The sequence below is a fragment of the Pleurodeles waltl genome, chromosome 4_2 (genome assembly GCF_031143425.1).
Source record: "Pleurodeles waltl isolate 20211129_DDA chromosome 4_2, aPleWal1.hap1.20221129, whole genome shotgun sequence".
NCBI lineage: Eukaryota > Metazoa > Chordata > Amphibia > Caudata > Salamandridae > Pleurodeles > Pleurodeles waltl.
Window position 1 is genome coordinate 888,911,582 of NC_090443.1, and position 24,818 is coordinate 888,936,399.

A 24,818-nucleotide genomic window follows, 5' to 3' on the forward strand; every position below is an offset into this window, starting at 1 on the left:
GATTATATTCTTGCAGTGCAACCTTTAGCATAGCCTGCTCATTCCACTCCTTCTGGCAGTTACTAGTGTAGTGAATCCTAGTTTGTTTTAATGGGATACCAGGAGTTAGCTTAGCCTTTGGCTTGCAGACTTGTGCCCCTGTCACCTAGTGACTTTTAACCTACTTAGCTTGCTCTGTCTTACACCATTTATTTAATTAATTCTTCTAAGATGGCTGCCTTGTTTATAGTTAGGCCATTTTGTTTAGATTTATGTTATCAGTGCCACCACGCTAAGGCGTCAACTCATGCAACAAAGACAAACAAACTGTAGGTGCTCACATTAGAAATTACCGTCCCAAGCATGTCTGTTATCTATTGTTTTGGAACAACCTACGTCAGGGGTCCAAGTAGATCTGTATAAATACATCACACTTTAGACAGATAATCAGAGGGATTCTGACCAGATACCATCGCTGCCATTGATGCTGCACGTCGCCTTGACACTGACCCAGACTTCGTGTTCCTTCGGAGTCTGAGCACAAGACTTCATTCCAAGGTAACAAGGGTTGGGGGCTACTTCCAGGGACATGGCATTGGCAGATTAGGTTTAACATACCCAGCACTCCTCTAGGTAGAAGGTTAGGCATATTATGGTAGGGTATTAGGACATATCAAACAATCAATGTCTTTCCATGTTATTGCAAGATGGTGGGGGTCTTTATAATCATGACCCTGGTCTTTACAATTCTATTTCTTGCACTGCTCATTATCCTAATCATTGCAGCCCATGCGATTTACCGCAGATTGCATTAAATAAAAACTATTGAAACATTACTGCATCTTTGTTATTGCCTGTGTTTGGTTGAGACATGATAGATCTCTGAGAAAGAGGTAATCTCCGTTTAACCACAACACTCCCTGAGATGTCATACTTCTGAGTCCATGAGTATAGGCTGCCACAAATCACCCTGAACGGTTTGGGTTTTTGGGGAGGTACTGCTAGTGAGCCGGAAGGGTTGGGACTACAGTTGCAACTTGTTGTAGGATAGGCACAGTCACCTACAAACATAAGTACTGTCATCCTTGACTCAGCAGTCTTGCCCAAAGCAAGAGTCCAAACTACAACACTAGCACTTAAATTTCTTCAAAGTTAAGATCATATTCACATTCATTCTCGGGGGCAGTGGACCATATACATTATGATTTCAGTCTCTGGTTAAGGCCCATGGCGATGCTGGACTGATAGCTTAGAACATTACTGTTTACTTTACAGCGACAGATTCAGCGGATGTCGGCTTACTTTGATCCATCCAATTATATGCTGCAAATCCAAAACAGAATCAATGTCCGTAGCTGCCTGGGACATTATGATACTCTTAGTGAACATTTTCCGTGACAGGCTACAAACACAAAAAACTATTGTAAGTGATCCTTTGAGTTTGAGACTCAACATACCAATACTGCTAAACCGCAAAGAGAAAATCAGTGAGGAAAAAAGCAGAATCCTGCATGCGACCATGAAACACGAAAAGGATCTGCAGGACTGCACTGAAACCAATGCATAACTATTGCACATGAAAGTCAGCAGAGACTGGTCGAGTGCACTTGATTACCTGATTCTACATGCAGCCTGGGGTGAATAACCAAAAAATCTGAACTAGATCTTTTGTTGAAATGGCCCTTTCACGAGATCCCGATCAAGTTAAATACACTGCTGATAATTCAGGAGATGAGTTTCAGTTTGTTTAATATAACAGGAGGAGAAGGGTGGGAGGGGAGGAAATTCAGGGATAAAGTAGACCACAACTTGAATATAGACAGGTCCAACACAGAGCATCATATTACACAAAGCAAGGCAATCTTTAGACTTCAATAACACATGACTGTAATGAATAATTATCTGTTAAATAAGCAGGGGACCCTTCACACACCTTTCCATGATAACAACTCGATCTCCAACCACTCAAAGTTAACATGAAACGCTAAATCTTCAACCCGCAAGAGCCAGAATGGCCGGCCCTTAGCAACAATAACTCCAATACACTCCTCCCCCTCACGGAAGGGAGCTTGAAGGCTGCACCTGCCACAGCAGCCTCCATAGAGCTTGCCTTAGTCTTGGATTTTAGCAAAGGATCAATCCTCACATTTGAGCATAAGGGAGGACTCAACCCACCGGGTCTCCGTTAGCCCCATGCCCCACCTCTTACAGAACTCTCTGATATGGATGTACTTGGAGTTTCTTTTGGGAAGGTGACCACCAATCCCCCAGAAACCCCCAAAAAGCAAGAGATGGAGCCCACAAACACCATAGTCTCTTTAAGCCCATTCCTGGACGGCTCACAAAATCCTCTGCAATATTCGGAGGTGCCTGCCAACACATGGGGCTCCCTCTTGTCGACACTTGACATCACGGCAGTGGCAATAAAGCATCAGGCGGACAATGAAAACATTCAAGTTGACCTACTCAACATCATGGCCAAATACATCGTGGGTATTAACTCTAAGTTGCAAGCACTTAATGATCTGATACTTCGAGCTCAAAAGCACAACTATGTCCAACAAGCGAGATGCAATTGCAGTGCCTCTGGGAACAAACCCCAGGTCATCGCTCCCATCCTTAATTAAATTCTCATGGAAGTCAGCGCCCAGGCCCTCAACACAAGGGAACAGCTTTGAGTCATAGGAGCATCTGCACAAGAAGTCAAGATTACGCCCATGGAACAGTCTCCAAGAGTGTCTTCAATGCCAAAAGCTCCACAACTCCCAGGACACACAGTCTCTGGTAGTCCACAGCCCAGGCCTCAATCCTGCTCACAGGAAGGAGTCCATCACTCAGTACATAACAGCGCCTCCCGCTGCCTCTCTCAGTGTGCAACACCACCATAATCAAAAAGGGAAAAGAAAAAGCAAAGGAAGGCACGGAAAAAAGAAAGATCGGACAAGCAGAAAAGCATTTGCCAACTTTTTAAGCAGCAGAAGCAGCCCAATTTCAGTACCATTCATGTAGACTGAACTTCTCCATCGGACCGTAATTAGTCTAGCACTATAAAAGATCGATACATCTTAGGCCCAAGCCCCCAAAAATCACCCACACCCACCGACGAGGGGGGTCATAGCAGCAAGACCCAAAGTGCCTCTTTCAGTCACCCAGCACCAAGGTTAATCAACAAAGATAAAGAGGCTGATAGAATCAGTAAGCCAGGTGAGAAAAAGCTAGTCAACATCGAACATACGCCAGTGTGCCTTCCCATAAGCCCCGTATCTAGCGGTGCAACAGTTTGGTAGCCCGTAACAACAGATTATCCTAAACAGAAGCTGTGGGAACAAAGAGGGAAAGAGGAGTCCACTCAGCATGAGTCTGCAGTTACATCGATTGCCTCAGCACAGCTCAATAGTGTCCTCCAACAATTTTCCATCGCTTTATAGCAGGGATCACCAACTGGTGGCCCCAACTCCTGTCATGTCCTCAGAGGAGTTTAAATTAGTCCTCATTCCAAATTTCAAGTCAGAGGAAAATTTCGAAATCCTCAATAGAGGAAACATCTTAAATTTTCTAGGGGAAATAAGTGACTTATCTCAGATTACCTCGGCCAGACCCTCTCTCTGTCTAATTCAAACCCCTTCCACAAAGGACCGACCAAGAGGGCACACTCACTTCATGGTCTTCGGCAGCCTTAGTAGACCAACTAGTTACTTTTTCTGACATTTTTCATTTATGGGGCATCGAACTGCGACAAGTGGATTACCCTCAATACCCGGGACCACCGCCGGCGTCAAAGCAGCGCAACAAATCATTATTAAGAGGGGCAATAGGAGCTGGCACACTCACGTTGGCCATGGACAAACTAATGGTAGTGAAGCACGTGGACGAACCAGGTTTTATTCCACATTCTTTGTGCTTCAAAAGAGCTTCCAACCCACCACCCCTCCCCTTCCCACCAGTTTACAATAATATCCCTGACCAGGATCAACAGCGAGGGGGCCGGGACCTCTTGGCTCACACATTAACATCTGCTCATGGAATGTCCACTGCATTGAATCAATATCTCAAGATCCAGAAGCCCAGGCCTTTCTACAGGAGTACAACATCATCCTACTTCAGGAAACCTGGAGTTTAGATTCGACTGCGGTGTTGGGGTACACCGTCTTCCACATCCCAGCCAAGAGTTCAAGCAAATATGGCCACGCAAAGGGAATGACAACCATGATCTCCTCGGCTCTCATAGACCACAAAGTCGCAATTGACACAGAGTCACACTAGATTCAGGCAGCCAAATTCACACTTAGCGGTCTGCAGAACAGTCAATTAGACCTAATTCTTATAAACTGTACATTCATCCAAAAAAAGGCTCAAAGGAGGGGAAAAGTGGAAAAATTGGGTGAATTAATGAAGCTCTTACAAAGGCAATACATCAAGTCCACATTCATCCTCAGGGGTGACTTCAATATCAACTTGCTCTCCTCAAAAGGAGGAAGCGCGAAGAACCGAATGGCAAGCATCCACAGGAAATACCTGGATCTTTCAGGTCTAACATTATGAAAGTGCAACAGCGAAAAGGACTCCCCAGCAACAGTAACTTTTGTAAGCGGAAAAACAAGCTCAACCATCGACTTCACCTTGATAAACAATTCTGCGATACCCCTGATGCGTTCCTTTCAAATAATATGCAGAGCTGAGAGTGATCATTTTCCACAATCATTGGAGCTGGCTTATAAACCTGAGAAATTACAGACATCGAATGATCTACTCTCAGCCCCAGCAATATTCGACCTCAAGAGATTGAAATGGCACCAAACAGGGATCACGGTTGTGATGGATGAGGTGTATCAAAAGGCTGGGTCTCTGGAGGAGAGAACAAAAATAGCAGACAAGCACCAAAAAGACCATGTTTCCAAAGGAATTTGGATTGACGCCTGGGCTGAGCTCAGTGGTGGGATTCTCTCAAAATTTATAACTGTTGGTAAAGCTCCTTCTTACCGCCTGGCCTTTGATTAAAAAAGGGTTTGAGACAGTCAATCCTGGTTCAATAAAGCTCTGTGCCTACAGAAAACACATATTGCGCAGCAGGCCAAGAAATTAGCAAATGCCACCAGATGGGGTGCGCAAGGCGACAAACCTCCCTGAGGTCCATGCAAAAAAAGTATCATACAGACTGTTGGGCTGCAAAGAAACACTTTTTAGAAGACTCATGGTCCAAGCTGGGTGAGCAAAATGAAAAACAGCAAAGCCTTCTGGGGCATGTGAATGACCTGGCCCTGGGAAAAAAACATCTTCTCAGTTACGTGATTAATCTGGCCATGTGGGAGAGTCATATCCGTAGCCTGTACGGGCCGACTAGTGGGAAAGGAATCATCCCACTGAATCGGATAGGGAAGCAACGGCCCTTGTGCCACAACATAGCAGGCCAGCAAGCAGAGGGCCCTCCAGCGACCACCACCGAGAAGGATCCCCAGGCCCAGTCTGGAAATCAGACCAAATACCCGGTCTGGTCAGGAAGATGAAATCTAAAGGGGGCTGCCAGTCCGAACGGGCTTCCAAACACAGTCTTTAAAATCCACCCAGAGTACAGGGCACAATATTTCTTGCCCCTTTTTACTACCACTGCTCTGGCCAGCCGCATTCCAGGTTCATGGAGAGGCAGCATTATACACACCATCTTCAACAGTGGAAACCCGGCTCTACCCACGAATTACAGGCTAATAGCGCTCACTGACGTGGAAGCCAAATGATATGGTTCCTGTCTGTTACAACACCTGCAAGCCTGGGCCGATGAGAATATGCTCCTCCCAAGATTTCAGACGGGCTTTAGGGCAGGCCTGGGAACATCAACAAATTTAATCGCCCTTTCTCTCATCGTGGAAAGGGCCAGCCACAGGAAATTGAGCCTTTATGCATGCTTTATTGATCTTAAATAGGCCTTTGACCGGGTCCCCAGGGAAAGACTTTGGTACAAGCTGGCTCAATGGGGTATTCCTCCCAACTTGCTAAGGGCCATTACAGGCACATACACGGACACCTGGGTTCAGGTTAAAATCAGCAACGGTACAAGACTTACAAAAAGAATTCCCACAAAGTCAGGCCTAAAGCAAGGTTGCGTCCTGGCCCCACTTCTTTTTAATTTATATCTGGCAGACCTCGCCGGTATAATGGCACAAGTAAAATGTCATCCCCCAGCCCTTGGCCCAGAGAAAAGCAGATGCCTCTACAATATGCCGATTACATTTTACTTTTGAGTCACACTCCACGAGGCCTGCAACAGAGCCTATCAGCACTCAAAACCTTCATGGACCAGCAAGGTCTAGAAATAAAAAAAAAAAGGGAAATGGAGCCCCCTGCTCACGCTCCAGCATACAGTCTGCCCAGTGCATCATGGTAAATGCAGTACAAGTTTGTTTTTAATCCATAAAGTAAACTAAGGTTTTTCACCTTAGTAGGTGCAGCAAGTGCTGTAAATCTCTGACCACATGTTTGTGGGTAATCCCTTCATCAGCAGAGAGCAGCTTTGTCTGTGGGTTGCTGAAAATGCTGCCTAAAGTCCTCTCAGTTGTGTACCACTCACTGGCACGCAGGTGCTTCAACCAGAGCTAGTCAGCTCGTTGGCTCAAGGGAGCCTTCTTAAACAGAAAAAACAGAAAGGGAGCACCCTGCTCACACTCCAGCATACAGACAGCCCCAGTGCATCATGGTACATGCAGTACACATGTCCAGAGATTTACAGCACTTGCTGCACCTACTAAGGTGAAAAACTTTACTTTATGGATAAAAAACGAACTTGTACTGGAGATTTCATCACTAAACAGTAGCCAAGTTAGAACCTAAAAGGCCGTATTCAATATACCAAAAAATGTCTCTCCCACTCAGGTAAGGCTGGAGAAGGGCCTAACCAATAAGATCTTTCAGCATCAAAGCATTCCTCAAAGCATCACGGAGGCTACAGCTGGCAAAGAATACCTCCATACTTTAATCCTGCTGGCAAGAAGTCCTGGGGAGGCTATTTAAATCAAGTAATTAACAGCCTGGGCATGGAAGAAGTTTGGAAAAGCGGCGTAGTGAAATCTGAATTTAAGAGAATAGTTAATCTCTCAGTTCGCTTGCTTTCTCTCATCACCGACAAAGCTTCCCTAGCCCTCGGGTCCTACTCGCTCCCATCTCCTCAACACTATCTAACTGAACATTTTCCAATCCGAATAAAACAACAATTTTTGCTGTATCATATGGGCCTTTTTGACACCAAAGACGCTTGCCCATCCTGGAAAGAGCAGTACCCAGACCAGAACTGCCACCTTTGTGGTTACCATCAGGAATCACTGCTGCGTGCCTTTTGCATCTGCCCGGCCCTGAAAGAAGGAAGCTACTAAAACCTGCCTTTTTAAGAAAACACATTCGCTCCTGCAGACCACCAGTCATTACCTGGCTTAAGGTTAACTCAATCCCATTTGGCTGCGGGGGGGGGGGGTAAAGCTTTTAAAACTATTTCAAAAGAAACTGACCAAGGTCGACCTGGGACATCAGCTATGATACATTGAGCTGTGACTCTTTCTTTCTTTCCGCATCTTAAGATCATCTAGACCCCAATGTTCGTCAGGTTTGATCCAGTAAACGTTTTAGGTATTTAATGCCTTTTCACAAAATGAGTTTTGTAAAGTCAGCCATCCTGAAACTAAAAAAATTAAAAAAAACACCAAGCATTGTAAGGGACAGTTCTGTATCGTTAGAATCTGAATTAGTCATTGCCCATGTTACTCACTCACATGGTTCCATGGCTTTATCTTATTCGCCCTGAATGAACGTTTGACTTTGTATCATATTGCAATGGTTTTTATTAATCAAGCAATAAAGATAATCTATCTCTCAACTCAATGTATAGTTTTCAAATCTCTTTAATACTTTGCTGTGAATGGCTCGATCACCCCCACCCATGCAAGAAGCAGATGTCACTCTTATCCTCAAAGCAGGCACAAGCCCATGCGATTGTGCCTCATTTTATCCTATAGCCCTTTGTAGGAAGTTGGCTCTGTATATACTATTTCAAAGTAAGAAATAGTGTGCACAGAGTCCAAGGGTTCCCCTTATAGGTAAGATAGTGGCAAAAAGAGATAATTCTAATGCTCTATTTTGTGGTAGTGTGGTCGAGCAGTAGGCTTATCAGAGGGTAGTGTTAAGCATTTGTTGTACACACACAGGCAATAAATGAGGAACACACACTCAAAGACAATTCCAGGCCAATAGGTTTTTATACAGAAAAATATATTTTCTTAGTTTATTTTAAGAACCACAGGTTCAAGATTTACAAACATACTTTAAATGAAAGGTATTTCACTCAGGTATCTTAGGAACTTTGAATCATCACAATAGCATGTACAGTTTTGGCAAAAATGGAAATAAGCTATTTTAAAATTGGACACAGTGCAAAATTCAACAGTTCCTGGGGAGGTAAGTATTGGTTAGTTTTTCAGGTAAGTAAAGCACTTACAGGGTTCAATGTTGGGTCCAAGGTAGCCCATCGTTGGGGGTTCAGGGCAACCCCAAAGTTACCACAACAGCAGCTCAGGGTCGGTCAGGTGCAGAGGTCAAAGTGGTGCCCAAAACGCATAGGCTTCAATGGAGAAGGGGTGCCCCGGTTCCAGTCTGCCAGCAGGTAAGTACCCACGACTTCGGAGGGCAGACCAGGGGGTTTTGTAGGGCACCGGGGGGGACACAAGTCAGCACAAAAAGTACACCCTCAGCGGCACAGGGGCGGCCGGGTTTGCAATAGGTTTCAATGGGAGACCCAGGGGTCTCTTCAGCGAAGCAGGCAGGCAAGTGGGGGGCTCCTCGGGGTAGCCACCACCTGGGCAAGGGAGAGGGCCACCTGGGCGTCACTCCTGCACTGTAGGTCGGATCCTTCAGGTCCCGGGGGCTTCGGGTTTCCCAGGCGTCGGGTTCTTTGAAGCAGGCAGTCGCGGTCATGGGGAGCCTCTGGATTCCCTCTGCAGGTGTCGCTGTGGGGGATCAGGGGGGTCAACTCTGGCTACTCACGGGCTCGCAGTCGCCATGGAGTCCTCCCTGTAGTGTTGTTTCTCCACAGGTCGAGCCGGGGGCGTCGGGTGCAGAGTGGAAAGTCTCACGCTTCCGGCGGGAAACGTGTAGTCCTTTAAAAGTTGTTTCTTTGTTGCAAGTTTCAGTCTTTGTGGAACAGGGCCGCTGTCCTCAGGAGTTCTTGGTCCTTTTAGATGCAGGGTAGTCCTCTGAGGCTTCAGAGGTTGCTGGACCCTGGGGGACGCGTCGCTGTTGCAGTTTTTCTTGAAGTGGAGAGACAGGCCGGTAGGGCTGGGGCCAAAGCAGTTGGTGTCTCCGTCTTCTCTGCAGGGCTTCAGGTCAGCAGTCCTTCTTCGTCTTCAGGTTGCAGGAATCTATCTTCAGGGGCCCCTAAATACTCAATTTAGGTCTGGGAGGTTAGTAGCCAATGGCTACTAGCCCTGAGGGTGGCTACACCCTCTTTGTGCCTCCTCCCTGTGGGGAGGGGGGCACATCCCTAATCCTATTGGGGGAATCCTCCATCTGCAAGGTGGAGGATTTCTAAAAGTCAGAGTCACCTCAGCTCAGGATACCTTAGGGGTTGTCCTGACTGGCCAGTGACTCCTCCTTGTTTTTCTCATTATCTCCTCCGGCCTTGCCGCCAAAAGTGGGGCCGTGTCCGGAGGGGGCGGGCATCTCCACTAGCTGGGATGCCCTGTGGTGCTGTAACAAAGGGGGTGAGCCTTTGAGGCTCACCGCCAGGTGTTACAGTTCCTGCAGGGGGAGGTGAGAAGCACCTCCACCCAGTACAGGCTTTGTTACTAGCCACAGAGTGACAAAGGCACTCTCCCCCTGTGGCCAGCAACATGTCTGGTGTGTGGCAGGCTGGCAAAACTAGTCAGCCCACACTGGAAGTCGGGTATGTTTTCAGGGGCCATCTCTAAGATGCCCTCTGGGTGTATTTTACAATAAAATGTACACTGGCATCAGTGTGCATTTATTGTGCTGAGAAGTTTGATACCAAACTTCCCAGTTTTCAGTGTAGCCATTATGATGCTGTGGAGTTCGTGTATGACAGACTCCCAGACCATATACTCTTATGGCTACCCTGCACTTACAATGTCTAGGGTTTTGCTTAGTCACTGTAGTGGCATAGTGCTCATGCACCCACCTATGCCCTCACCTGTGGTATAGTGAACCCTGCCTTAGGGCTGTAAGGCCTGCTAGAGGGGTGACTTATCTATGCCATAGGCAGTGTGAGGTTGGCATGGCACTCTGAGGGGAGTGCCATGTCGACTTAGTCATTTTCTCCCCACCAGCACACACAAGCTGGCAAGCAGTGTGTATGTGCTGAGGGAGGGGTCCCCAGGGTGGCATAAGACATGCTGCAGCCCTTAGAGACCTTCCCTGGCATCAGGGCCCTTTGTACCAGGGGTGCCAGTTACAAGGGACTTACCTGGATGCCAGGGTGTGCCAATTGTGGAGACAAAGGTACAGGTTAGGGAAAGAACACTGGTGCTGGGGCCTGGTTAGCAGGCCTCAGCACACTTTCAAATCATAACTTGGCATCAGCAAAGGCAAAAAGTCAGGGGGTAACCATGCCAAGGAGGCATTTCCTTACACCCTTCTTAAAACAGATTGACAAATCCTTACAAAAATGTTAGTAAATAGGCTAAACGACTGGCAGCCCTTCCTGGATGCTGACCAAGTTGGCTTTACAAAAGAAAGATAAGGAGCTGACAACCTCTGACAATTAATGCATCTAACTGAAAAAATAGCCAGGAAGCAGATTCCAGCGGTCCTTTTAAGTTTGGATACCAAAGGGGCATTTGACCATGTTAGCCTTTTCTTCAGGAAGTCTTGGCCCAAGCGGGAAGTGAATTTAACTGCTAAAACAGATCCCTTGAAGACAAGGTCAGAGTGAATGGCAAACGCTCAAAGCAATTTGCAGTGTAAAAGGGCACAAGACAAGAATGCCCTTTGTCCCTGCTCCTCTTTGCCTTACCTGTCGATCCTCTAGCGGCTGGAGTATGGCAAATCATGGCGATCATGGGTATCACATTCAGTTCTGAAGGAACACTGCCTCTTTGCAGATTACATCCTGCAGACACTGTCAAGGCCAATCACATTTTGGGAAACCGACTATCAACCATGGCTAAGAGTTGCCATGAAAAATTGGCTTGATTTGAGAAACAAAATCATGGAACACCTTACCTAAGAAAATGAGGCAACTTATTTCTCTTCTGGCTAGGGAGGATCAATAAAAAAATCCCCAACTACCTCCCTCCCTCTTCCTCGCACCAGGGGTGCTGATGGAGGGTCAGCTGACTCTACTTAGCACTTTTAAGGCATAACCTAAATGAGTAACTTGTAGATGGGAAGGGTGGGGTAGGCAGCTCTCAACGGCTGGGTCATGAGTTCCTGGCCAGGGCCTCTGAGCTGCACAGCTAAGCGGATTTGATTTTAATAGATTAAGAGAAGGCTTTTGATATAGTGCATTCCCCCCTATTCTTCCAAGTTTTGCAGGGGATGAATTTAGGTTGCATTTCCTACTTGCACTAGAGGTTTGTATGATAAACTGGAGGCTAAAATCAAGGATGGCCCCCAGTCTCCGCTCCTTTTCACTCTGGTCATGAATCCTTTAGCAGAATGGATTCAAAAGGAGGCCCAGTTAATAAAATAACATTGGCCAAACAGTCAAGAGGATAGAATTGTGTTGTATGCGGACTATTGTATGCTGACTACCTTTGGTTTTTCTCCAGCATCCACAGATCTCTGTTCCAAGAAGATCTGAGATACTCTGCATATTTGGAGAATCTTCTGAGCTAATGGTGAATTGGAACCAATTCACAAACGTGCCTACTGCGGGTCCCTTTCCACTACAGATCTCTCCGTCTCAACTTAGGGTGTCCACCTCCATTTTAAACATTTAGGGATGAAGGTCTTCCAAGATCAGCATGTGGCATGGCAACTGAACATTGCCTCCTTTGATTTGGCGCACCACGGCTGGATTTACAGGCATGTGGTCAATTATCACTTTCCATAATGGGTAGAGTTGCATGTTACAAGATGGTGGCACTTTCACTGTAGTTATACGAGCTGCAGAATTTCCCCTTCTCTCTTGCGTCATTCGTTCTATTTTTTTTCCCCCCAGATATACTCTCCATGCTCACAAGGTTTTAGTGGGCTGGGAAGCCTCCATGGGTTTCATACGCAAAGTGTACTCAGCATGTACATGAGGGTGGATTAGAGGCCAAATAGTGTATTGGATCTTTGGTGACTGCTTCAGCTTGACATTCAGGCTGGAATTCGAGGCTTTGATGCATCGTGTGATGTTGGCTCTTTTATGGGTCATATCTCCTCCCTCCGCAATTCCAGAGGTTATGAAACTCCTCTCATATATTTATTAGTTACACAGGCTCACAAGCCTGACAAAGTTGTGGGCAGCTTCTTAGTTGTGCCACGCCATCAAACAGGGATTTGGAGCCTGGGATCTGATCTGTATATGTCTGGGCTTCTGGTTATAATAAATACAGTCAGCAATTACATGAGGAATTCCAACTGCAGAAGTCTCAATTCGGTAGGTATCTGCAGCTCTGGGATGACCTTACGATACATGAGGAGTTGAAGGAGGTCCGGGAATTTAATCCTCGAGGCAAACTGGTGTTGGAACCTCGAGGTAATAAGGGGGATCTCCAAGTTATATTGATCATTGATGTTGAATGTGCCTGATCCTCTCACCGCTCTTGGAGCCACCTCCAGTAATGATGTAGGAGAGTTGGATGATAATGACTGGTGAAAGACCAAGATGGCAGCAAGAATTCTGGTGATACCCTCCAACCTTCGCCATATACAGTTTAAATGTTTCCACAGGGTGTGCGACAGCCATAGCATGCTGTGGAAGATGGGCAGTCTGCCAGTCCTGACTGTCCAGTCATTCAAAGCTATTGGAAGAGAATCTATACCACCCTGGTGAAGTGTGCAGGTACCCCAGTGGCACCAGACCTCAAGGTGATGATAGACGGTATTATGGGTGGACACCAGAGGATGCTGTCAGGCCTTCAGTTCTTGATTGCAAAAAGGGACAGACCATACATGGTGCTAGACCTCTACTCCGCTGTTGGCGGGCTGGGACCACGGCATGGACTACTGCACTGCAGCTGAGAAGGCAGTGTAAAAAGGGGAAGGCTGCCCGGCTAAACACAAGCTGTTGTGTGGTGCTTGGCTTGCCCATCACAGCGACATGTCATTCCCCAGTAGGCTTGAATGTTGGGGTTCTTTCCTTTCTTGATCTTATGGTTGCAATTGTGCAGCAGTGCTGATTACTATTGAATTCCCTCTGTGCAATATGTATGGCGTTGTTGGCTTTATTTGTTAGCAATAATAATAATTACAGAAACATTTGAATATTCTTCCAAGGCTACTATGCATTTTCCAGTCCATGCCGGTTCTGATACCACTCGGTTAATTGGAAAATCACAGACTGACGTTATTCACATTAACAAAAAGAGATCAATAGCACCCTGGAGAGAGGCCTGCCCTAACAATGTGCGATATTACTATGCTGCACCCCTAAGAATAATAGTTGAATGGACAGCCAGGGAATCAGATAAAAGATGGCTGTTCATGGACTGCTGTAGCAGAGCTTTACATACAAAACCTGGTCTGGTTGCCTGAAGATCAAGAATACTTAATTATCAGCCATACAAGGACAGTCCTAGACACTTGGGCAAAGGTCACTAGAAGGGGCAGGCTCACTCATCTCACCCATCACTCCGATTGACTACCCTCCACATCAGGCCTCCAGACCGAACACTTAAGGACTTGGATTGTAGGCGATTGTTGAGTATTGTCTGACCTATTTCATGATCAGCAGATCAAGACGTTTATGCAATATATAAGTTAGAATACAAACTCCAACAGTCCGACTACATACAGTACAGGGAGTGCAGAATTATTAGGCAAGTTGTATTTTTGAGGATTAATTTTATTATTGAACAACAACCATGTTCTCAATGAACCCAAAAAACTCATTAATATCAAAACTGAATATTTTTGGAAGTAGTTTTTAGTTTGTTTTTAGTTTTAGCTATGTTAGGGGGATATCTGTGTGTGCAGGTGACTATCACTGTGCATAATTATTAGGCAACTTAACAAAAAAATATATATACCCATTTCAATTATTTATCATTACCAGTGAAACCAATATAACATCTCAACATTCACAAATATACATTTCTGACATTCAAAAACAAAACAAAAACAAATCAGTGACCAATATAGCCACCTTTCTTTGCAAGGACACTCAAAAGCCTGCCATCCATGGATTCTGTCAGTGTTTTGATCTGTTCACCATCAACATTGCGTGCAGCAGCAACCACAGCCTCCTAGACACTGTTCAGAGAGGTGTACTGTTTTACCTCCTTGTAAATCTCACATTTGATGATGGACCACAGGTTCTCAATGGGGTTCAGATCAGGTGAACAAGGAGGCCATGTCATTAGATTTCCTTCTTTTATACCCTTTCTTGCCAGCCACGCTGTGGAGTACTTGGACGCGTGTGATGGAGCATTGTCCTGCATGAAAATCATGTTTTTCTTGAAGGATGCAGACTTCTTCCTGTACCACTGCTTGAAGAAGGTGTCTTCCAGGAACTGGCAGTAGGACTGGGAGTTGAGCTTGACTCCATCCTCAACCCGAAAAAGGCCCCACAAGCTCATCTTTGATGATACCAGCCCAAACCAGTACTCCACCTCCACCTTGCTGGCGTCTGAGTGGGACTGGAGCTCTCTGCCCTTTACCAATCCAGCCACGGGCCCATCCATCTGGCCCATCAAGACTCACTCTCATTTCATCAGTCCATAAAACCTTAGAAAAATCAGTCTTGAGATATTTCTTGGCCCAGTCTTGACGTTTCAGCTTGTGTGTCTTGTTCAGTGGTGGTCGTCTTTCAGCCTTTCTTACCTTGGCCATGTCTCTGAGTATTGCACACCTTGTGCTTTTGGGCACTCCAGTGATGTTGCAGCTCTGAAATATGGCCAAACTGGTGGCAAGTGGCATTGTGGCAGCTGCACGCTTGACTTTTCTCAGTTCATGGGCAGTTATTTTGCGCCTTGGTTTTTCCACACGCTTCTTGCGACCCTGTTGACTATTTTGAATGAAACGCTTGATTGTTCGATGATCACGCTTCAGAAGCTTTGCAATTTTAAGAGTGCTGCATCCCTCTGCAAGATATCTCACTATTTTTGACTTTTCTGAGCCTGTCAAGTCCTTCTTTTGACCCATTTTGCCAAAGGAAAGGAAGTTGCCTAATAATTATGCACACCTGATATAGGGTGTTGATGTCATTAGACCACACCCCTTCTCATTACAGAGATGCACATCACCTAATATGCTTAATTGGTAGTAGGCTTTCGAGCCTATACAGCTTGGAGTAAGACAACATGCATAAAGAGGATGATGTGGTCAAAATACTCATTTGCCTAATAATTCTGCACTCCCTGTATATTCAGATCTGTCGCTGGCCAATGTAAGCCCGTAATAAATTTGGCAGTCATTAGGGAATTTACCACTTGAGAAAAATATATAAGGTCAGACCATGGTAGGCCTTTCTAAGATTCTGGGGACTGGATACACCACACAGAACTGGATATACCAAACCAATTGGGAAAAGTGCTCTCAAGAGGGAGGTAGTTTTACAACCTATGGCATTGCCAAGTCCTAAAAAAAAAAGGCTTTTGAAAGGAAGAAAATGTGTTTTGGATAATGTGGTCCTTGTTTCTTGACTTTCTAAGGAGGACTGATCTGTTAAGGTATGTGCCAACAATACTACAAACACGCAATACAGTTGAAGATAAGAAACCAAAATGAAATATCTGGGAGTATTGACTGTAGAGATAGCTAGAGTGAAACTGACAGTCTGCCTTGGAATGTTTTCGTTTTATTGTGTCGTCCTTTAAATTGTGACTACAGGCACCTAGGATGGCTGGTGGATTTGGAGGGAATGCGGTTAGCTCTTCATTATACTATTCTTATCATGTTCTTTAAAAAGTACTTCTGGGGTACTATACATGTGTTCCTCTATCTATCCAAAAAGGGTAGTCTAAAAAAGATTTTTTTAAATGTGACTCCAGAAGTATGTCAAACAACAAAGCACATGCTCAATTCACCTGCCCCTGTCAAGAAGTCCTGTTCACTTAAAAAAAATATATATATATATTGACTTCATCAGCCAACACTAAATCTCACAAGATACATATAGCAGCTTTCAAGAAGAGCCAATCTCTATAACGTATTTAAAGCTGAAAACTAAAATGAGCCAACACAATCGGTGGATTTGTGTGGTTCTCTTCCCAAACCTGCTTGTTGGACTATGCTTGTCGCATTCTGACGACTGAACACAAATTTTCTAACTGTTATGCTCATTTGTAGAGAGTCCATCGACCATTAATAGTGCCAAATGCTGTGGGCTGACTGGGATCCATCCTCAGATTTCTTCATAAGACATTGGTCCAAGCTGCCACAGGATGGCAGCTTCTGTGGATTTTGTTCTCTTCTATACTCAATAAGAGACGTGAACGAAAAGAACACAGTTCAGCTGCAGAAGGATCATAAGGTCATGTTATATGCTTGTGTAGAAGTGGTTTAACATAAATAATTTATGTTCTCATCTATTTTTTTGGTTACACAACATATGAAACTCTTTGAAGTTACGATGAGCTGAAGGCCTTTGAATATAGTTTAGAGAAGTGGACTTGCCTGCAAAAGAAAGACATGGCTCAAAGCAAAACACACCACTACAGATAATGTCTAATGATTGATAGGTGAAGAAGAGAACAGAACCTGCTCTTCAGAACCATCACATGTCACCTGGCTAGGATATACATAATTTCCTTCCACGTCTTCTGGGCTATATTACTATGAAGATATTGAGTGATGTACTGTATTAAAATTACATTTGAATAGGACTTCATACCACCGAGGAGGCATCCCAACGCTTTTGTGGGACACGCAGAATGCACCTGCTTAGCTTGTTTAGGAGAGTGCAGGCCATGGTGCTGGAAGTATTTTGGTGTTGAGGGTGATGACTATAGGGTTGATCTCATTATGCTGCAGCAATCTGGTCGTGATGCTTGGCACGAGGAGGAACGGGAGATACCTTTCTATATGCTGGGGCCTAATACACGTAGGTTACTGTTTCTGCTTCTTGGGTGCTTAAGGTCTGCCCAAAGACTTTTCCAGAGAGGATTTTGCCAGAGAGGAGTTCAAAGCTAACTGGGCTGCTAAACCGTCTTCTGACTGCTTCATATACTGTTGTGTGCTCTCTTTCCAAGGGGTCAGATGCCCGCCAGCAACGAAGCTGGACTCCCACTTGCTAATGATCTCATGCCACTTTGAGCACTCAACATAAGAACCTGCTCCACAGCATGTCAGAACCTATGTCCATCAAGCATACATATACATTCTCCTACCTCTTCTATACATCTGCTCAGCGACACATGATTCTGCGCATCCACGTGGCAGCGTACAAAAAAAGGGCTTGTTCCTCTAAGCCACTATGTTCGACTTTGTACTATAAAGAAAAGGGGAAAACAAGAGGTCTGATAAACTTCACCTATATTACTCAAACGCATAAAACGTAATTCAAGGCTGGAGTATCATCACTTTCTGCATCAATACAAATACGTTCAGCAGCAACAGTGATTGCAATGTATAGAGAAGCTTTATAGCGGGTAGAGGCCATGAGGAGAACCACCTGGTGACAGGAGTAAATAATCAGGATAGGAAACTAATTGGGAGGCAGGACATAGCAAAGCCACATCTCCCCAACGACCTTGAGTGTCATCCATGACGCCAACGCAAGTAAAAAAGTTAATTATCTAAACTGACAATAGGCTTTGCAAGGATGCGCAGCAGATTGCCTTCACGAGAATGGCATCTGGTCTTAGCTTCGCTTTCTGAAAATGCAGATGTCTTTTGTTCGGTTCCTGCTCCCCGCGGAGAACTTTAAAAACAGAATAGCTGCCTGCTAGTGCCTTGTTTTACCACCATCAGATTAATCTGCTACTACAACCACCCTCTCTTGCAACAAGACAGAGTTGCAAGGCTCTGCTAAGTACCACATGCCACGGTCGTTTATTTTGTGAGTATACATTTGTGGAAAGCCTCCACTTCAAGTCACGAAAAGTCAGTACACGAAGACCAGTAAAACGAAAAAACTAAAGGGGGCGTCCCACATTTTGTAAACCGTTAGCAAGGATGGCAAAGAAAATGAAGCAAAAACGAGTCCCAACACTCAAGTTTTCATACCAAGACAAAAAACGCACGAACTAGACACCACTTGGGAGGTTTCGATTCAAAATTAGTTTTTGCTTTAGTGTTTCTACAACAAATGTTGAACCAGAGACATAACCACTGTTCCTTTCATGAGAGGGAAGTCACAGAAAGGGCTGCGTGGTGAATGTGGCATTGAGTTCCTCCGGTGGGTGGCACAGGCCAGGCTCTAAGTGGCACTGGATTGGCGATGTGGGCGTCGTGCCAGAGGCTTTAGAGGTAGTTAGGGCTGGAAGCGATCGTTAGTGATGCAGATGTGAAGCACTGTGGACCTGTAAGTACAGGTTTTTCATTTCCTATTGTTGGAGTAAAGTGAAAAATGCCTTTCACTGGGGAAGCGTAGTCTATTTAAGACCGCTGATTATGACTAAAGATAGCGAGGTGGTGAGGGAAGCTTCGAAGATACTTGTAAATGCAGTTCGAGACGACAAGGTTAAAATAGGAGTTTTGTCTCAGGCCTGGGGTGGCCTTACGAAGCCTCGAAGAGAAGCTGCGAGCCAGGTAGTGGCCTCAGTTTTAGCATGCCCACCTCCAACATCCAGCAAAAAAAAAAAAAAATCTGCCCAATATCTGTCAGTATATGAAACTTGGGCAAGCAATACATTATATAGTCCCTGCAGCAAGAAGGAAAAACCATGCAGTCCGAGCAGGAAGTTAGAGCAGACAGAATGCCTGAATGGTTCGAGGCAGGCAGTGTAAAGAAGGAAGCAGTTACAAACACAGGGGAGGATGCTGGTGAAGCGAACTATGGCAGTGAATTTGGGTACCTAGGTTAGCTGAGGTAACACTAGAGGGGCAAGGAAGGATGAAACTGGAATACAGTTCCCGCAGGTTGGAGCGACGAAGAGGGAGTCGTTAAGACAAATCAGGAAGCAGAGTCCAGGGCAGGTGAGCAGCATCCGGTCAGGTTTTTCATGACCTGTGAGCACCAAACCGAAGAGAGGGAGAGGTTAGGAGCAACAGCGCCGTCATTGTGGGAGGAGAAGAAACAACACGCTCCGCCTAAGGAGGTAAATATTAACTGGAGGAATTTTGATGGTGGTATGGGTGATGGCGAATGCCTGGATGTGAGCACGATTGAGTTGAAGGAACGTGAGTTGGATGATGTGGTTGAGTTGGACTATGATCATGAAGAGGGTGAATTAGAAGACAAGATACCGCACTAGCACTGTGTGGCTGCACTAGGGGGGCATTAGGGTTGCAAAAGCGGGTGTGGGGTTACTAAAATCTCCCAGCGCACTGATGTGCTGCAGATATTTCAACTTATAAAACATAGTGAGGTTAAAGAGGCGCTAATGGGGAAGCCTAGAAAAGATACGGGGATGCTGGTGAGGAGAGGTTTGGCAAGGCAACGAAGACTGACTCCAGGTAAGGACAGCTACTGGTGTCGCTGGGAGATTGGGTCAAAAGGCAAAGGATTATGTCTGGCTGAAAAAGCTGTGGGGACAGATACATTTGAAAAAGTGGTTGGCACTGATGTAGTTTTATAAAGTAAGACTTTAGGCATTGAAACAGAGGATTGTAAACAGACCAAGGACACGGATAAGCTAAATAAAGAGGCAAATACTAAGGAGTAGAAGGTACAAACTACAGACAGTGAATGTAAGAGTAAGGCCAAAGGGGCTTAGGAGGTTACCCTACATGGAGTGTCTAGGGTAACCTCCTAAGCCCTTCGACCTTACTCTTACTGCTGTCACAAAAGAAAGGTATGGAAATCAGAATTTATAGAAGTTTGCAAACTACTTCAGAGAATTACAATTAAAAGAGGGGTCCTAGAAGAAAGCACAGGAGTCTGCCAGGAGACTAAGTTTCAACAGCAATTGACACTTCGATTTCAATCTAGGTCTATGCAACTTTACACATAGCAAGTGGTTTGGCAATGCAATACCGACCCTTTCTTGGGCGACGCACCTTGGGAGGGGTGGGGACATAGGGTAGTAATCATGATGCTAACCCGGGAGCATGTTAGAGTTTTAACAGAGGCTTAAGTACCTGAGGAACTCTTGTAAGTACAAACATGAATGTGCCAAATGTGGGGGAAGCATGAAGTGCTGCATTGTTTTGGAGATCAAGGAGGTTTAGGAATCAAATGGCAAGGATAGGGGAGGAGGTGTGGGGGAGGGGGTACCTCCGCAATCTAGAGACAAGCTCTTTTACACCAATTAATTGGATGTGTTCATTTCATGGCTTGTTTTTTATCCCAACACAAAGGAGGCTTTGATGTTGGAGGGGTTTGTAGGAAGATTTTTGGCTGGGTTGCCAAGAAGAGAGGAGCACTGCCTTGTATTAATTATTTCTGCTCTTGATGGCAATTGCTTTATGGAGCAAAGATTTGGCCAATAGGACAGCAACTGTTAATATGGACAACAGCACAGTGGTGGCCTGGGTGAATGGTTAGAAGCAAAAGAGAGGAAGCTGTTGAAATTGTTACAGCGTTTCTTACTTGGTGTTTAATGTTTAACACTGTATTTAGAGCCAAAAATGAAAGTGTGGACAATAGCATTGCAGACGTATTGTCTTGTTTACAACGGCAGAGAGTCCATGTTTTGGAGCCTGGAGCAGATATGCAGAAGACCAAGGTACCAAAGGAGATCTGGGGATTGGGAGAGTGGGGATTCTAGAATTTGCTGGGAGATCGAAAGCACCAAGTATCAGAGCTGTGTACAGGTAGGTTTGACAAGAATTTGTGGCTAGTGGTGCAGGTAAGAGGGGTCAGGACACACTTGATTTACAGAATAGGAGGAATTACATGATATATTTCATCATGAATACAGTGACTGGCATTTCAGTCACGACTATTGCTGGGATACATTTCTATGGAAAATTCTTCTGGAGATATGCACCAACGGCTGGGAAAATGGAAAGGAGGCTTTTGCACGGGTGGACTAAGGAGAAGAAGAGAGTGAACAGCAAACAAGCTCCTCTAACAATGTTGAGGTTGATATGTTTAGCGAAGGGTCTTGTTGGGGGTTGTTCGTCTGCTTTTGAGATGCATTTATTTTATTTATGAATATTATGGTTGTTTTTTGGAGCATTCAGAAAGTCGGGACTTTAGGGAGGGGTAAAGAGGACAGTCTGAAGGTGGAGGATGTGGAGGTGAAGTCAGAACAATTGTATTTGTATCTGAAGTAACCTAAGATAGACCAAGTAAGGAAGGGAACGACAATTGTTTTGAACGGGTTTGGGAGTAATGTATGCCCAGTTGCAGCATGGCAGAGGTTTACAGTAGTGGTGGTGGTGGTGGTGGTGGTGGTGGTGGTGGTGGGGGGGGGGGGGGGGGGGGGAGGGGGGGGGGCACAAGTCTGGTTGAGTTTTTTTTTTTTTTTTTAACCACAAAACATGGCAGGAGGGTATTAGCATTGCAAGTGTTGGCAGTCATGAGGAAAGTGTTGGTACATATGGGGGAAAGAGGTTATGAGGGTGGGTAGATGGTCAACAACATGTTGTTTGTGTTACATTAGGCACCTATGGTTCTATTCTTTTCACAGTGAGTCCAAAATATCTTGCTTTCTTTCAATTGTAGGTTGTATTTCGGGTCCCTCTGTGGCAATATTTTCCTTAAGGACCATCGGCCACATTTGTCAACTGGGAAGCAAAACAAGCAGAAAGTCGTCCTTTCGGGAAGAATTTGGGACTTCGAATTCGAATTTGAATGTTAGGGAAGGGAGTTCAAGAAGTGGGGACAGCTGTGACCTTGGTTATCCAATTTTTAAGTGCATGAGTATGCCGTTATGTACTTATCATATATTTTGGGTGAGAATGATTTAGTGCAGTTATCAGGTTTTGACCTAATTAACAAGATGAAAAATGATTAGATAAGAGTGGGAGATGTGATCAAGAACATAAGTATTTTGGACCATGCTAGTGGCAAGAAGAGTTTGGTGTGGGGTGGTAAAATACAGTGCAGTAGAAAGGGAAATATGTAAAGTGAATAGAGAAATGTGGTAGTTGTCAAGACAGGAGGATAGGAGTGGCTGAGCACAGATATCAGAAAGGAAGACTATGTTTCATGAACAAGATGGGGTGCATTTGTCTTTTATGCGGAATATACTATACTTGCTGGAATTATAGAATTTTTTCACTAAGAAGCTGTGAGTTAGTCGATGGTGCCCTTAAACTTGTGGCTATTGGGGCGACAGCCTGTTGAAAGAAAAGTAGGCAATGGCGTTTGAGGTGACAGCCACACAAACAAAATGCTTAAAAGGGGTGGGGCAGGAAAAATGCTTGTTCATGTGTTTTTTCCTGGATGGCAGAAAAGCATGGGATGGATGCACTAAGACAGAAAGGGTGGGGCCCTGCATGTCACGTGTGAAAGGATGGTGAATGGAATCATATGGGATGCTGAGGAATGTCGGATGGTTTGCTAGGGGAGGTCATTCATGTTAGAGGGAGGCATAAGGGTGGTGGGTGAGCTAGTTTGAACAATTGTATTAGGGAGGTGGGCCTGTTATGAAATATATTGTAATGTGTATAGATCTCAGCTGCATACCTGTCTTAACAAGGCGGCCTACTGCTCTTAAATTGGCCTGGTTATTCTGCGCTATTGCACCCAGTGTGGGCTCCTGTGGGTGGCATTCATTTTGTTCCTCAGGTGAGTGGCGCAGTCCAGACACTAGATTGAATAGGTGGGTGCCAAGTGATGGGCTTTAGCAATATTTAGTGCTGGAATGATAGTAAGTGTCGCAGAGATGAAGCGCTGTGTTCTTGAAGGTAGGGGAATAGTGTTTTTTTTTTGGTTGAGCCTCCCTGCCCAAACTTTTTGAAATCTTTAGGTTTTTTTTGTCAGATTGAGCTCGCTTTATTGGGCATGTCAGGATAAGACACAGCAGAATGCAGAAAAGCATAAGGAACACACATTAAGATGGAAGGGGTGGGACCTTGCATGGCAGATGTTGACAGAGGGAGTACAAGGAGGCGATACTTGGGTTATGTGTGAAAGGACTGTGAATGGAATGGCAAGGGAATGCTGAGCAATATTTGGATGGTTTGTTGGTGGGTTCATTATGTTGGGAGAAGAGTATGGGTGGGAGGCATTAGATTGAACAATTGTATTAGCCAGGAGGGGAGGGAGAGAGAGAGAAATATATATATATATATATATATATATATATATATATATATATATATATATTTCAGCCGCAAACCTGTCCTTATAAAGTAGTCTTCTGCTCTTAAATTGGCCTGGTTATACTGCACCATCTCACCCAAAGAGTTTAAAAGGCTTAATGCACTAGGCAGTGGTGACACTGCTCAACTTATATCCGTTTTTGATTTTGATCGGCTTACAAGCATAAGTGGATCCATAAAATCCAAAGCAGATGACACCCTACCACAGTCAACATAGGACATCCGATTCAGAACATTAAAGAACAAGTACTGCCAAAGCCAATAGGTCGGGCACTGGTTGCCAGCTTTTTAGGTCTGCCAATGCTCGTTGTTTAGTCATTGTTTTAGTGAAATATGAGCAGCTGGGCACTTCACAATATTAAAAACTATGGCTAAAAGCAAAAAGTTTTTTGATCTCTTAAAGTACACATTGCCTTTGTAATCCCTTGTATTGAGGGAATTGTGCGGATGTACCTCTTGTGAAAGGACAGAATGCAATCACTCAGAGAGGTTAGCCAATGGCTGAAGCAGGCTGACCTGCTGCACTTCGCTGTAAACTGAATGTGGCCAAGGAAAAATACAAATGACACAACAAGTGACCAATGGATCAAAGGGGGAAGATGGGTGACTGAAAGCCCCTTTAAGTATATTATACATCTAACTTTACTAAATAGATCTTGATTAACGCCTGACCTGAAGAATGACCAAAACAAAGGGACACGCAGAAGAGATCAGAGCTTCCAGCATGCCATAAACTACAAAACAATAAAAGTGTGTCCATCTCTCACACTTTCATTTGCGTCACACCACTAACTGCTGGATTCCCATAACAATACAGCATGGTGCCCCTCACGCACGACACTAACACTCACAACTAGGCTAAAGGCAAGGAAAGCATGCTGCACTATTTGGTTGCACGGTTGGAAGTAAGTTATCAGTTTGGATAACCACTTCCGGGGGGGCCACACAAAGGGATACCAAGTGCAATACAAATTCAAAACTACATGTATGCGTCAGTGTTGGGATGTACTGTTAAATCATTGAATGTCCTTTAAATCCGTGCAGAGTGAACTATCACACTTCTACCTGGATGTATAGGAGCTAATCTCCTTTTTATTATTTATCCTCTTTGCTATTCAGTTCTCTCAGCGCCAGGACACCAGCATAGATATTTATAAGCTTTAGAAAATAAATATACAACATAACAAAAGTAACATAACTTTGTTGCATTACTATTAGGGTTTATTGCATAGTGACTGATGTTTTTAAGGTACACAGAACCATTGGGCTTTGGACTGATAAGTTACATTTTAGTAAGTATAGTTTAGGTTTTACACATCAACTAGCATAATGAAAGATAATTTCAATACAGATTTCCAGGGTGATGCAAAAAGACAGGT

The 24,818-nt window shown here is 44.8% G+C and overlaps 1 protein-coding gene across 2 annotated transcripts in view; it reads right to left on the reverse strand.

Annotated features, from left to right (window-relative positions):
• The window catches only part of ZFYVE9 (zinc finger FYVE-type containing 9), a 391,527-nt gene that overhangs the window by 272,727 nt on the left and 93,982 nt on the right, over nucleotides 1–24,818 (reverse strand). The window contains exon 2 of one of the 2 annotated variants that reach the window (XM_069232672.1): nucleotides 17,451–17,551. The exons of the other annotated variant lie outside the window; for it this stretch is intronic. The gene's annotated coding sequence lies outside the window, so the exon portion shown is untranslated. The remainder of the gene's footprint in view (nucleotides 1–17,450; nucleotides 17,552–24,818) is intronic. 2 annotated transcript variants of the gene reach the window in all.